The 12,500-nt window shown below is 43.3% G+C and overlaps 23 non-coding genes across 23 annotated transcripts in view; 12 read left to right on the forward strand and 11 right to left on the reverse strand.

Annotated features, from left to right (window-relative positions):
* The first annotated feature begins 16 nt into the window (after positions 1–16).
* On the forward strand, positions 17–89 carry TRNAR-UCG (transfer RNA arginine (anticodon UCG)). The gene has a single exon. It is a non-coding gene; the product is annotated as a tRNA-Arg (tRNA).
* A 660-nt stretch (positions 90–749) lies between these two features.
* On the reverse strand, positions 750–859 carry TRNAL-CAA (transfer RNA leucine (anticodon CAA)). The gene is made up of 2 exons: positions 822–859; positions 750–795 (listed from the first exon to the last, which is right to left on the reverse strand). It is a non-coding gene; the product is annotated as a tRNA-Leu (tRNA).
* A 242-nt stretch (positions 860–1,101) lies between these two features.
* TRNAR-UCG (transfer RNA arginine (anticodon UCG)) lies at positions 1,102–1,174 on the forward strand. The gene has a single exon. It is a non-coding gene; the product is annotated as a tRNA-Arg (tRNA).
* Positions 1,175–1,640: 466 nt separating this feature from the next.
* Positions 1,641–1,713, forward strand: TRNAR-UCG (transfer RNA arginine (anticodon UCG)). The gene has a single exon. It is a non-coding gene; the product is annotated as a tRNA-Arg (tRNA).
* A 1,198-nt stretch (positions 1,714–2,911) lies between these two features.
* TRNAL-CAA (transfer RNA leucine (anticodon CAA)) lies at positions 2,912–3,021 on the reverse strand. The gene is made up of 2 exons: positions 2,984–3,021; positions 2,912–2,957 (listed from the first exon to the last, which is right to left on the reverse strand). It is a non-coding gene; the product is annotated as a tRNA-Leu (tRNA).
* Positions 3,022–3,456: 435 nt separating this feature from the next.
* TRNAL-CAA (transfer RNA leucine (anticodon CAA)) lies at positions 3,457–3,566 on the reverse strand. The gene is made up of 2 exons: positions 3,529–3,566; positions 3,457–3,502 (listed from the first exon to the last, which is right to left on the reverse strand). It is a non-coding gene; the product is annotated as a tRNA-Leu (tRNA).
* Positions 3,567–3,808: 242 nt separating this feature from the next.
* Positions 3,809–3,881, forward strand: TRNAR-UCG (transfer RNA arginine (anticodon UCG)). Its single transcript has one exon. It is a non-coding gene; the product is annotated as a tRNA-Arg (tRNA).
* A 468-nt stretch (positions 3,882–4,349) lies between these two features.
* Positions 4,350–4,422, forward strand: TRNAR-UCG (transfer RNA arginine (anticodon UCG)). The gene has a single exon. It is a non-coding gene; the product is annotated as a tRNA-Arg (tRNA).
* Positions 4,423–4,542: 120 nt separating this feature from the next.
* Positions 4,543–4,652, reverse strand: TRNAL-CAA (transfer RNA leucine (anticodon CAA)). The gene is made up of 2 exons: positions 4,615–4,652; positions 4,543–4,588 (listed from the first exon to the last, which is right to left on the reverse strand). It is a non-coding gene; the product is annotated as a tRNA-Leu (tRNA).
* A 437-nt stretch (positions 4,653–5,089) lies between these two features.
* TRNAL-CAA (transfer RNA leucine (anticodon CAA)) lies at positions 5,090–5,199 on the reverse strand. Its single transcript has 2 exons — positions 5,162–5,199; positions 5,090–5,135 (listed from the first exon to the last, which is right to left on the reverse strand). It is a non-coding gene; the product is annotated as a tRNA-Leu (tRNA).
* A 241-nt stretch (positions 5,200–5,440) lies between these two features.
* Positions 5,441–5,513, forward strand: TRNAR-UCG (transfer RNA arginine (anticodon UCG)). The gene has a single exon. It is a non-coding gene; the product is annotated as a tRNA-Arg (tRNA).
* A 472-nt stretch (positions 5,514–5,985) lies between these two features.
* On the forward strand, positions 5,986–6,058 carry TRNAR-UCG (transfer RNA arginine (anticodon UCG)). The gene has a single exon. It is a non-coding gene; the product is annotated as a tRNA-Arg (tRNA).
* A 473-nt stretch (positions 6,059–6,531) lies between these two features.
* Positions 6,532–6,604, forward strand: TRNAR-UCG (transfer RNA arginine (anticodon UCG)). The gene has a single exon. It is a non-coding gene; the product is annotated as a tRNA-Arg (tRNA).
* A 116-nt stretch (positions 6,605–6,720) lies between these two features.
* TRNAL-CAA (transfer RNA leucine (anticodon CAA)) lies at positions 6,721–6,830 on the reverse strand. Its single transcript has 2 exons — positions 6,793–6,830; positions 6,721–6,766 (listed from the first exon to the last, which is right to left on the reverse strand). It is a non-coding gene; the product is annotated as a tRNA-Leu (tRNA).
* Positions 6,831–7,071: 241 nt separating this feature from the next.
* Positions 7,072–7,144, forward strand: TRNAR-UCG (transfer RNA arginine (anticodon UCG)). The gene has a single exon. It is a non-coding gene; the product is annotated as a tRNA-Arg (tRNA).
* A 978-nt stretch (positions 7,145–8,122) lies between these two features.
* On the forward strand, positions 8,123–8,195 carry TRNAR-UCG (transfer RNA arginine (anticodon UCG)). The gene has a single exon. It is a non-coding gene; the product is annotated as a tRNA-Arg (tRNA).
* A 665-nt stretch (positions 8,196–8,860) lies between these two features.
* Positions 8,861–8,970, reverse strand: TRNAL-CAA (transfer RNA leucine (anticodon CAA)). The gene is made up of 2 exons: positions 8,933–8,970; positions 8,861–8,906 (listed from the first exon to the last, which is right to left on the reverse strand). It is a non-coding gene; the product is annotated as a tRNA-Leu (tRNA).
* A 787-nt stretch (positions 8,971–9,757) lies between these two features.
* On the forward strand, positions 9,758–9,830 carry TRNAR-UCG (transfer RNA arginine (anticodon UCG)). The gene has a single exon. It is a non-coding gene; the product is annotated as a tRNA-Arg (tRNA).
* Positions 9,831–9,946: 116 nt separating this feature from the next.
* On the reverse strand, positions 9,947–10,056 carry TRNAL-CAA (transfer RNA leucine (anticodon CAA)). Its single transcript has 2 exons — positions 10,019–10,056; positions 9,947–9,992 (listed from the first exon to the last, which is right to left on the reverse strand). It is a non-coding gene; the product is annotated as a tRNA-Leu (tRNA).
* Positions 10,057–11,024: 968 nt separating this feature from the next.
* Positions 11,025–11,134, reverse strand: TRNAL-CAA (transfer RNA leucine (anticodon CAA)). The gene is made up of 2 exons: positions 11,097–11,134; positions 11,025–11,070 (listed from the first exon to the last, which is right to left on the reverse strand). It is a non-coding gene; the product is annotated as a tRNA-Leu (tRNA).
* Positions 11,135–11,569: 435 nt separating this feature from the next.
* On the reverse strand, positions 11,570–11,679 carry TRNAL-CAA (transfer RNA leucine (anticodon CAA)). Its single transcript has 2 exons — positions 11,642–11,679; positions 11,570–11,615 (listed from the first exon to the last, which is right to left on the reverse strand). It is a non-coding gene; the product is annotated as a tRNA-Leu (tRNA).
* A 430-nt stretch (positions 11,680–12,109) lies between these two features.
* Positions 12,110–12,219, reverse strand: TRNAL-CAA (transfer RNA leucine (anticodon CAA)). Its single transcript has 2 exons — positions 12,182–12,219; positions 12,110–12,155 (listed from the first exon to the last, which is right to left on the reverse strand). It is a non-coding gene; the product is annotated as a tRNA-Leu (tRNA).
* Positions 12,220–12,461: 242 nt separating this feature from the next.
* TRNAR-UCG (transfer RNA arginine (anticodon UCG)) overlaps positions 12,462–12,500 on the forward strand; it is a 73-nt gene continuing 34 nt past the window's right edge. Inside the window, exon 1 of the tRNA in view lies at positions 12,462–12,500. This exon is cut by the window's right edge and continues 34 nt beyond it. This is a non-coding gene — a tRNA (tRNA-Arg).

Here is a 12,500-nt window from a genome sequence, read left to right on the forward strand (position 1 = left end):
CAGGCCAACCAAACAAGACCGCGTGGCCTAATGGATAAGGCGTCTGACTTCGGATCAGAAGATTGAGGGTTCGAGTCCCTTCGTGGGCGCAGTTTCACTTGGTTGATGTGTTCATCTCCTTTTAACGTTCGTAAGAATGTGCTCTCATGACTCCTAAAAGTAAAATATCAGTTAGAGGCACGTGACCGTGTCTTAGGCCAAAAACGCATTGTCAGAAATGGGATTTGAACCCACGCCTCCATCTGGAGACCAAAACACCCAAGTATGGGGAAGAAACTACTCTTGAGTCTGGCGCCTTAGACCACTCGGCCATCCTGACAAACACAGCTACCGTATCTTTTCCTCTTCCCCCTTGGGAACACTAAAAATGTTAAATATCCCTTTGTTATTGTCGGAGAATGAAGAATATCAATGTTTGTTGATTAGAGAGAGAAACAGCAATCTTTTTTTTTTTCAGAAGTGGGAGATCAGTGATAAGTGGAAATCATCTTTTACACATTGTAGTTCATCTTGGATCGCTTTAAAGTGGTTCGAAATCCTTAACGCAGGCCAACCAAACAAGACCGCGTGGCCTAATGGATAAGGCGTCTGACTTCGAATCAGAAGATTGAGGGTTCGAGTCCCTTGTGGTTGCATTTGGTTGACGTGTTCATTTCCTCTTTTAACGTTCGTAAGAATGTGCTCTCATGACTCCTAAAAGTAGAATATCAGTTAGAGGCACGTGACCGTGTCTTAGGCCAAAAACACATTGTCAGAAGTGGGATTTGAACCCACGCCTCCATCTGGAGACCAGAACACCCAAGTATGGGGAAGAAACTACTCTTGAGTCTGGCGCCTTAGACCACTCGGCCATCCTGACAAACACAGCTACCATACCCTTTCCTCTTCCCCCTTGGGAACACTAAAAATGTTAAATATCCCTTTGTTATTGTCGGAGAATGAAGAATATCAATGTTTGTTGATTAGAGAGAGAAACAGCAATCTTTTTTTTTTTCAGAAGTGGGAGATCAGTGATAAGTGGAAATCATCTTTTACACATTGTAGTTCATCTTGGATCGCTTTAAAGTGGTTCGAAATCCTTAACGCAGGCCAACCAAACAAGACCGCGTGGCCTAATGGATAAGGCGTCTGACTTCGAATCAGAAGATTGAGGGTTCGAGTCCCTTCGTGGTCGCATTTGGTTGACGTGTTCATCTCCTTTTAACGTTCGTAAGAATGTGCTCTCATGACTCCTAAAAGTAAAATGTCAGTTAGAGGCACGTGACCGTGTCTTAGGCCAAAAACGCATTGTCAGAAGTGGGATTTGAACCCATGCCTCCATCTGGAGACCAGAACACCCAAGTATGGGGAAGAAACTACTCTTGAGACTGGCGCCTTAGACCACTCGGCCATCCTGACAAACACAGCTTCCTTACCTTTTCCTCTTCCCCCTTGGAAACACTAAAAATGTTAAATATACCTTTGTTATAGTCGGAGGATGAAGAATATCAATGTTTGTTGATTAGAGAGAGAAACAGCAATCTTTTTTTTTTTCAGAGTTGGGAGATCAGTGATAAATGGAAATCATCTTTTACACATTGTAGTTCATCTTGGATCGCTTTAAAGTGGTTCGAAATCCTAAACGCAGGCCAACCAAACAAGACCGCGTGGCCTAATGGATAAGGCGTCTGACTTCGGATCAGAAGATTGAGGGTTCGAGTCCCTTCGTGGTCGCAGTTTCACTTGGTTGATGTGTTCATCTCCTTTTAACGTTCGTAAGAATGTGCTCTCATGACTCCTAAAAGTAAAATATCAGTTAGAGGCACGTGACCGTGTCTTAGGCCAAAAACGCATTGTCAGAAGTGGGATTTGAACCCACGCCTCCATCTGGAGACCAAAACACCCAAGTATGGGGAAGAAACTACTCTTGAGTCTGGCGCCTTAGAACACTAGGCCATCCTGACAAACACAGCTGCCGTATCTTTTCCTCTTCCCCCTTGGGAACACTAAAAATGTTAAATATCCCTTTGTTATTGTCGGAGAATGAAGAATATCAATGTTTGTTGATTAGAGAGAGAAACAGCAATCTTTTTTTTTTCAGAAGTGGGAGATCAGTGATAAGTGGAAATCATCTTTTACACATTGTAGTTCATCTTGTATCGCTTTAAAGTGGTTCGAAATCCTTAACGCAGGCCAACCAAACAAGACCGCGTGGCCTAATGGATAAGGCGTCTGACTTCGAATCAGAAGATTGAGGGTTCGAGTCCCTTGTGGTCGCATTTGGTTGACGTGTTCATTTCCTCTTTTAACGTTCGTAAGAATGTGCTCTCATGACTCCTAAAAGTAGAATATCAGTTAGAGGCACGTGACCGTGTCTTAGGCCAAAAACACATTGTCAGAAGTGGGATTTGAACACACGCCTCCATCTGGAGACCAGAACACCCAAGTATGGGGAAGAAACTACTCTTGAGTCTGGCGCCTTAGACCACTCGGCCATCCTGACAAACACAGCTACCATACCCTTTCCTCTTCCCCCTTGGGAACACTAAAAATGTTAAATATCCCTTTGTTATTGTCGGAGAATGAAGAATATCAATGTTTGTTGATTAGAGAGAGAAACAGCAATCTTTTTTTTTTCAGAAGTGGGAGATCAGTGATAAGTGGAAATCATCTTTTACACATTGTAGTTCATCTTGGATCGCTTTAAAGTGGTTCGAAATCCTTAACGCAGGCCAACCAAACAAGACCGCGTGGCCTAATGGATAAGGCGTCTGACTTCGAATCAGAAGATTGAGGGTTCGAGTCCCTTGTGGTCGCATTTGGTTGACGTGTTCATTTCCTCTTTTAACGTTCGTAAGAATGTGCTCTCATGACTCCTAAAAGTAGAATATCAGTTAGAGGCACGTGACCGTGTCTTAGGCCAAAAACACATTGTCAGAAGTGGGATTTGAACCCACGCCTCCATCTGGAGACCAGAACACCCAAGTATGGGGAAGAAACTACTCTTGAGTCTGGCGCCTTAGACCACTCGGCCATCCTGACAAACACAGCTACCATACCCTTTCCTCTTCCCCCTTGGGAACACTAAAAATGTTAAATATCCCTTTGTTATTGTCGGAGAATGAAGAATATCAATGTTTGTTGATTAGAGAGAGAAACAGCAATCTTTTTTTTTTTCAGAAGTGGGAGATCAGTGATAAGTGGAAATCATCTTTTACACATTGTAATTAATCTTGGATAGTTTTAAAGTAGTTCGGAATCCTTAACACTGGCCAACCAGTCAGGACCGTGTGGCCTAATGGATAAGGCGTCTGACTTTGGATCAGAAGATTGAGGGTTTGAGTCCCTTCGTGGTCGCAGTGGCACTTGGTTGACATGTTCATCTCCTTTTAACGTTCGTAAGAATGTGCTCTCATGACTCCTAAAAGTAAAATATCAGTTAGAGGCACGTGACCGTGTCTTAGGCCAAAAACGCATTGTCAGAAGTGGGATTTGAACCCACGCCTCCATCTGGAGACCAAAACACCCAAGTATGGGGAAGAAACTACTCTTGAGTCTGGCGCCTTAGACCACTCGGCCATCCTGACAAACACAGCTACCATATCTTTTCCTCTTCCCCCTTGGGAACACTAAAAATGTTAAATATCCCTTTGTTATTGTCGGAGAATGAAGAATATCAATGTTTGTTGATTAGAGAGAGAAACAGCAATCTTTTTTTTTTTCAGAAGTGGGAGATCAGTGATAAGTGGAAATCATCTTTTACACATTGTAGTTCATCTTGGATCGCTTTAAAGTGGTTCGAAATCCTTAACGCAGGCCAACCAAACAAGACCGCGTGGCCTAATGGATAAGGTGTCTGACTTCGAATCAGAAGATTGAGGGTTCGAGTCCCTTCGTGGTCGCATTTGGTTGACGTGTTCATTTCCTCTTTTAACGTTCGTAAGAATGTGCTCTCATGACTCCTAAAAGTAGAATATCAGTTAGAGGCACGTGACCGTGTCTTAGGCCAAAAACGCATTGTCAGAAGTGGGATTTGAACCCACGCCTCCATCTGGAGACCAGAACACCCAAGTATGGGGAAGAAACTACTCTTGAGTCTGGCGCCTTTGACCACTCGGCCATCCTGCCAAACACAGCTACCGTACCATTTCCTCTTCCCCCTTGGGAACACTAAAAATGTTAAATATCCCTTTGTTATTGTCGGAGAATGAAGAATATCAATGTTTGTTGATTAGAGAGAGAAACAGCAATCTTTTTTTTTTTCAGAAGTGGGAGATCAGTGATAAGTGGAAATCATCTTTTACACATTGTAGTTCATCTTGGATCGCTTTAATGTGGTTCGAAATCCTTAACGCAGGCCAACCAAACAAGACCGCGTGGTCTAATGGATAAGGCGTCTGACTTCGGATCAGAAGATTGAGGGTTCGAGTCCCTTCGTGGTCGCAGTTTCACTTGGTTGATGTGTTCATCTCCTTTTAACGTTCGTAAGAATGTGTTCTCATGACTCCTAAAAGTAAAATATCAGTTAGAGGCACGTGACCGTGTCTTAGGCCAAAAACACATTGTCAGAAGTGGGATTTGAACCCACGCCTCCATCTGGAGACCAAAACACCCAAGTATGGGGAAGAAACTACTCTTGAGTCTGGCGCCTTAGACCACTCGGCCATCCTGACAAACACAGCTACCGTATCTTTTCCTCTTCCCCCTTGGGAACACTAAAAATGTTAAATATCCCTTTGTTATTGTCGGAGAATGAAGAATATCAATGTTTGTTGATTAGAGAGAGAAACAGCAATCTTTTTTTTTTCAGAAGTGGGAGATCAGTGATAAGTGGAAATCATCTTTTACACATTGTAGTTCATCTTGGATTGCTGGATTGCTTTAAAGTGGTTCGAAATCCTTAACGCAGGCCAACCAAACAAGACCGCGTGGCATAATGGATAAGGCGTCTGACTTTGAATCAGAAGATTGAGGGTTCGAGTCCCTTGTGGTCGCATTTGGTTGACGTGTTCATTTCCTCTTTTAACGTTCGTAAGAATGTGCTCTCATGACTCCTAAAAGTAAAATGTCAGTTAGAGGCACGTGACCGTGTCTTAGGCCAAAAACGCATTGTCAGAAGTGGGATTTGAACCCACGCCTCCATCTGGAGACCAGAACACCCAAGTATGGGGAAGAAACTACTCTTGAGTCTGGCGCCTTAGACCACTCGGCCATCCTGACAAACACAGCTTCCTTACCTTTTCCTCTTCCCCCTTGGGAACACTAAAAATGTTAAATATACCTTTGTTATAGTCGGAGGATGAAGAATATCAATGTTTGTTGATTAGAGAGAGAAACAGCAATCTTTTTTTTTTCAGAGTTGGGAGATCAGTGATAAATGGAAATCATCTTTTACACATTGTAGTTCATCTTGGATTGCTTTAAAGTGGTTCGAAATCCTAAACGCAGGCCAACCAAACAAGACCGCGTGGCCTAATGGATAAGGCGTCTGACTTCGGATCAGAAGATTGAGGGTTCGAGTCCCTTCGTGGTCGCAGTGGCACTTGGTTGATGTGTTCATCTACTTTTAACGTTCATAAGAATGTGCTCTCATGACTCCTAAAAGTAAAATATCAGTTAGAGGCACGTGACCGTGTCTTAGGCCAAAAACGCATTGTCAGAAGTGGGATTTGAACCCACGCCTCCATCTGGAGACCAAAACACCCAAGTATGGGGAAGAAACTACTCTTGAGTCTGGCGCCTTAGACCATTCGGCCATCCTGACAAACACAGCTACCGTATCTTTTCCTCTTCCCCCTTGGGAACACTAAAAATGTTAAATATCCCTTTGTTATTGTCGGAGAATGAAGAATATCAATGTTTGTTGATTAGAGAGAGAAACAGCAATCTTTTTTTTTTTCAGAAGTGGGAGATCAGTGATAAGTGGAAATCATCTTTTACACATTGTAATTAATCTTGGATAGTTTTAAAGTAGTTCGGAATCCTTAACACGGGCCAACCAGTCAGGACCGTGTGGCCTAATGGATAAGGCATCTGACTTCGGATCAGAAGATTGAGGGTTCGAGTCCCTTCGTGGTCGCAGTGGCACTTGGTTGACGTGTTCATCTCCTTTTAACGTTCGTAAGAATGTGCTCTCATGACTCCTAAGAGTAAAATATCAGTTAGAGGCACGTGACCGTGTCTTAGGCCAAAACCGCATTGTCAGAAGTGGGATTTGAACCCATGCCTCCATCTGGAGACCAGAACACCCAAGTATGGGGAAAGAAACTACTCTTGAGTCTGGCGCCTTAGACCACTCGGCCATTCTGACAAACACAGCTTCCTTTCCTTTTCCTCTTCCCCCTTGGGAACACTATAAATGTTAAATATCCCTTTGTTATAGTCGAAGGATGAAGAATATCAATGTTTGTTGATTAGAGAGAGAAACAGCAATCTCTTTTTTTTTCAGAAGTGGGAGATCAGTGATAAGTGGAAATCATCTTTTACACATTGTAGTTCATCTTGGATCGCTTTAAAGTGGTTCGAAATCCTTAACGCAGGCCAACCAAACAAGACCGCGTGGCCTAATGGATAAGGTGTCTGACTTCGAATCAGAAGATTGAGGGTTCGAGTCCCTTCGTGGTTGCATTTGGTTGACGTGTTCATTTCCTCTTTTAACGTTCGTAAGAATGTGCTCTCATGACTCCTAAAAGTAGAATATCAGTTAGAGGCACGTGACCGTGTCTTAGGCCAAAAACGCATTGTCAGAAGTGGGATTTGAACCCACGCCTCCATCTGGAGACCAGAACACCCAAGTATGGGGAAGAAACTACTCTTGAGTCTGGCGCCTTAGACCACTCGGCCATCCTGACAAACACAGCTACCGTACCATTTCCTCTTCCCCCTTGGGAACACTAAAAATGTTAAATATCCCTTTGTTATTGTCGGAGAATGAAGAATATCAATGTTTGTTGATTAGAGAGAGAAACAGCAATCTTTTTTTTTTCAGAAGTGGGAGATCAGTGATAAGTGGAAATCATCTTTTACACATTGTAGTTCATCTTGGATCGCTTTAAAGTGGTTCGAAATCCTTAACGCAGGCCAACCAAACAAGACCACGTGGCCTAATGGATAAGGTGTCTGACTTCGGATCAGAAGATTGAGGGTTCGAGTCCCTTTGTGGTCGCAGTGGCACTTGGTTGTGCTCTCATGACTCCTAAAAGTAAAATATCAGTTAGAGGCACGTGACCGTGTCTTAGGCCAAAAACGCATTGTCAGAAGTGGGATTTGAACCCACGCCTCCATCTGGAGACCAGAACACCCAAGTATGGGGAAGAAACTACTCTTGAGTCTGGCGCCTTAGACTACTCGGCCATCCTGACAAACACAGCTTCCTTACCTTTTCCTCTTCCCCCTTGGGAACACTATAAATGTAAAATATCCCTTTGTTATAGTCGGAGGATGAAGAATATCAATGTTTGTTGATTAGAGAGAGAAACAGCAATCTCTTTTTTTTTCAGAAGTGGGAGATCAGTGATAAGTGGAAATCATCTTTTACACATTGTAGTTCATCTTGGATCGCTTTAAAGTGGTTCGAAAGCCTTAACGCAGGCCAACCAGACAAGACCGCGTGGCCTAATGGATAAGGCGTCTGACTTCGAATCAGAAGATTGAGGGTTCGAGTCCCTTGTGGTCGCATTTGGTTGACTTGTTCATTTCCTCTTTTAACGTTCGTAAGAATGTGCTCTCATGACTCCTAAAAGTAGAATATCAGTTAGAGGCACGTGACCGTGTCTTAGGCCAAAAACGCATTGTCAGAAGTGGGATTTGAACCCACGCCTCCATCTGGAGACCAGAACACCCAAGTATGGGGAAGAAACTACTCTTGAGTTTGGCACCTTAGACCACTCGGCCATCCTGACTAACACAGCTACCGTATCTTTTCCTCTTCCCCCTTGGGAACACTAAAAATTTTAAATATCCCTTTGTTATTGTCGGAGAATGAGGAATATCAATGTTTGTTGATTAGAGAGAGAAACAGCAATCTTTTTTTTTTTCAGAAGTGGGAGATCAGTGATAAGTGGAAATCATCTTTTACACATTGTAATTAATCTTGGATAGTTTTAAAGTAGTTCGGAATCCTTAACACGGGCCAACCAGTCTGGACCGTGTGGCCTAATGGATAAGGCGTCTGACTTCGGATCAGGAGATTGAGGGTTCGAGTCCCTTCGTGGTCGCAGTGACACTTGGTTGACGTGTTCATCTCCTTTTAAAGTTCGTAAGAATGTGCTCTCATGACTCCTAAAAGTAAAATATCAGTTAGAGGCACGTGACCGTGTCTTAGGCCAAAAACGCATTGTCAGAAGTGGGATTTGAACCCACGCCTCCATCTGGAGACCAGAACACCCAAGTATGGGGAAGAAACTACTCTTGAGTCTCGCGCCTTAGACCACTCGGCCATCCTGACTAACACAGCTACCGTATCTTTTCCTCTTCCCTCTTGGGAACACTAAAAATTTTAAATATCCCTTTGTTATTGTCGGAGAATGAGGAATATCAATGTTTGTTGATTAGAGAGAGAAACAGCAATCTTTTTTTTTTTCAGAAGTGGGAGATCAGTGATAAGTGGAAATCATCTTTTTCACATTGTAATTAATCTTGGATAGTTTTAAAGTAGTTCGGAATCCTTAACACGGGCCAACCAGTCAGGACCTTGTGGCCTAATGGATAAGGCGTCTGACTTTGGATCAGAAGATTGAGGGTTCGAGTCCCTTCGTGGTCGCAGTGGCACTTGGTTGACGTGTTCATCTCCTTTTAACGTTCGTAAGAATGTGCTCTCATGACTCCTAAAAGTAAAATATCAGTTAGAGGCACGTGACCGTGTCTTAGGCCAAAAACACATTGTCAGAAGTGGGATTTGAACCCACGCCTCCATCTGGAGACCAGAACACCCAAGTATGGGGAAGAAACTACTCTTGAGTCTGGCGCCTTAGACCACTCGGCCATCCTGACAAACACAGCTTCCTTTCCTTTTCCTCTTCCCCCTTGGGAACACTATAAATGTTAAATATCCCTTTGTTATAGTCGGAGGATGAAGAATATCAATGTTTGTTGATTAGAGAGAGAAACAGCAATCTCTTTTTTTTTCAGAAGTGGGAGATCAGTGATAAGTGGAAATCATCTTTTACACATTGTAATTAATCTTGGATAGTTTTAAAGTAGTTCGGAATCCTTAACACGGGCCAACCAGTCAGGACCTTGTGGCCTAATGGATAAGGCGTCTGACTTTGGATCAGAAGATTGAGGGTTCGAGTCCCTTTGTGGTCGCAGTGGCACTTGGTTGACGTGTTCATCTCCTTTTAACGTTCGTAAGAATGTGCTCTCATGACTCCTAAAAGTAAAATATCAGTTAGAGGCACGTGACCGTGTCTTAGGCCAAAAACACATTGTCAGAAGTGGGATTTGAACCCACGCCTCCATCTGGAGACCAGAACACCCAAGTATGGGGAAGAAACTACTCTTGAGTCTGGCGCCTTAGACCACTCGGTCATCCTGACAAACACAGCTTCCTTTCCTTTTCCTCTTCCCCCTTGGGAACACTATAAATGTTAAATATCCCTTTGTTATAGTCGGAGGATGAAGAATATCAATGTTTGTTGATTAGAGAGAGAAACAGCAATCTCTTTTTTTTTCAGAAGTGGGAGATCAGTGATAAGTGGAAATCATCTTTTACACATTGTAGTTCATCTTGGATCGCTTTAAAGTGGTTCGAAATCCTTAACGCAGGCCAACCAAACAAGACCGCGTGGCCTAATGGATAAGGTGTCTGACTTCGAATCAGAAGATTGAGGGTTCGAGTCCCTTCGTGGTCGCATTTGGTTGACGTGTTCATTTCCTCTTTTAACGTTCGTAAGAATGTGCTCTCATGACTCCTAAAAGTAGAATATCAGTTAGAGGCACGTGACCGTGTCTTAGGCCAAAAACGCATTGTCAGAAGTGGGATTTGAACCCACGCCTCCATCTGGAGACCAGAACACCCAAGTATGGGGAAGAAACTACTCTTGAGTCTGGCGCCTTAGACCACTCGGCCATCCTGACAAACACAGCTACCATACCCTTTCCTCTTCCCCCTTGGGAACACTAAAAATGTTAAATATCCCTTTGTTATTGTCGGAGAATGAAGAATATCAATGTTTGTTGATTAGAGAGAGAAACAGCAATCTCTTTTTTTTTCAGAAGTGGGAGATCAGTGATAAGTGGAAATCATCTTTTACACATTGTAGTTCATCTTGGATCGATTTAAAGTGGTTCGAAATCCTTAACGCAAGCCAACCAAACAAGACCGCGTGGCCTAATGGATAAGGCGTCTGACTTCGAATCAGAAGATTGAGGGTTCGAGTCCCGTGTGGTCGCATTTGGTTGACGTGTTCATTTCCTCTTTTAACGTTCGTAAGAATGTGCTCTCATGACTCCTAAAAGTAGAATATCAGTTAGAGGCACGTGTCTTAGGCCAAAAACACATTGTCAGAAGTGGGATTTGAACCCACGCCTCCATCTGGAGACCAGAACACCCAAGTATGGGGAAGAAACTACTCTTGAGTCTGGCCCCTTAGACCACTCAGCCATCCTGACAAACACAGCTACCATACCCTTTCCTCTTCCCCCTTGGGAACACTAAAAATGTTAAATATCCCTTTGTTATTGTCGGAGAATGAAGAATATCAATGTTTGTTGATTAGAGAGAGAAACAGCAATCTTTTTTTTTTTCAGAAGTGGGAGATCAGTGATAAGTGGAACTCATCTTTTACACATTGTAATTAATCTTGGATAGTTTTAAAGTAGTTCGGAATCCTTAACACTGGCCAACCAGTCAGGACCGTGTGCCTAATGGATAAGGCGTCTGACTTCGGATCAGAAGATTGAGGGTTCGAGTCCCTTCGTGGTCGCAGTGGCACTTGGTTGACGTGTTCATCTCCTTTTAACGTTCGTAAGAATGTGCTCTCATGACTCCTAAAAGTAAAATATCAGTTAGAGGCACGTGACCGTGTCTTAGGCCAAAAACACATTGTCAGAAGTGGGATTTGAACCCACGCCTCCATCTGGAGACCAGAACACCCAAGTATGGGGAAGAAACTACTCTTGAGTCTGGCGCCTTAGACCACTCGGCCATCCTGACAAACACAGCTTCCTTACCTTTTCCTCTTCCCCCTTGGGAACACTAAAAATGTTAAGTATCCCTTTGTTATAGTCGGAGGATGAAGAATATCAATGTTTGTTGATTAAAGAGAGAGACAGCAATCTCTTTTTTTTTCAGAAGTGGGAGATCAGTGATAAGTGGAAATCATCTTTTACACATTGTAGTTCATCTTGGATCGCTTTAAAGTGGTTCGAAATCCTTAACATGAGCCAACCAGTCAGGACCGTGTGGCCTAATGGATAAGGCGTCTGACTTCGGGTCAGAAGATTGAGGGTTTGAGTCCCTTCGTGGTCGAAGTGGCACTTGGTTGACGTGTTCATCTCCTTTTAACGTTCGTAAGAATGTGCTCTCATGACTCCTAAAAGTAAAATATCAGTTAGAGGCACGTGACCGTGTCTTAGGCCAAAAACACATTGTCAGAAGTGGGATTTGAACCCACGCCTCCATCTGGAGACCAGAACACCCAAGTATGGGGAAGAAACTACTCTTGAGTCTGGCGCCTTAGACCACTCGGCCATCCTGACAAACACAGCTTCCTTACCTTTTCCTCTTCCCCCTTGGGAACACTAAAAATGTTAAGTATCCCTTTGTTATAGTCGGAGGATGAAGAATATCAATGTTTGTTGATTAAAGAGAGAGACAGCAATCTCTTTTTTTTTCAGAAGTGGGAGATCAGTGATAAGTGGAAATCATCTTTTACACATTGTAGTTCATCTTGGATCGCTTTAAAGTGGTTTGAAATCCTAAACGCAGGCCAACCAAACAAGACCGCGTGGCCTAATGGATAAGGCGTCTGACTTCGAATCAGAAGATTGAGGGTTCGAGTCCCTTGTGGTCGCATTTGGTTGACGTGTTCATTTCCTCTTTTAACGTTCGTAAGAATGTGCTCTCATGACTCCTAAAGGTAGAATATCAGTTAGAGGCACGTGACCGTGTCTTAGGCCAAAAACACATTGTCAGAAGTGGGATTTGAACCCACGCCTCCATCTGGAGACCAGAACACCCAAGTATGGGGAAGAAACTACTCTTGAGTCTGGCGCCTTAGACCACTCGGCCATCCTGACAAACACATCTTTCTTACCTTTTCCTCTTCCCCCTTGGGAACACTAAAAAAGTTAAATATCCCTTTGTCATTGTCGGAGGATGAAGAATATCAATGTTTGTTGATTAGAGAGAGAAACAGCAATCTCTTTTTTTTTCAGAAGTGGGAGATCAGTGATAAGTGGAAATCATCTTTTACACATTGTAGTTCATCTTGGATCGCTTTAAAGTGGTTCGAAATCCTTAACGCAGGCCAACCAAACAAGACCGCGTGGCCTAATGGATAAGGTGTCTGACTTCGAAT

Source organism: Hyla sarda, chromosome 9 (assembly GCF_029499605.1).
Source record: "Hyla sarda isolate aHylSar1 chromosome 9, aHylSar1.hap1, whole genome shotgun sequence".
In the NCBI taxonomy this organism is placed as follows: domain Eukaryota; kingdom Metazoa; phylum Chordata; class Amphibia; order Anura; family Hylidae; genus Hyla; species Hyla sarda.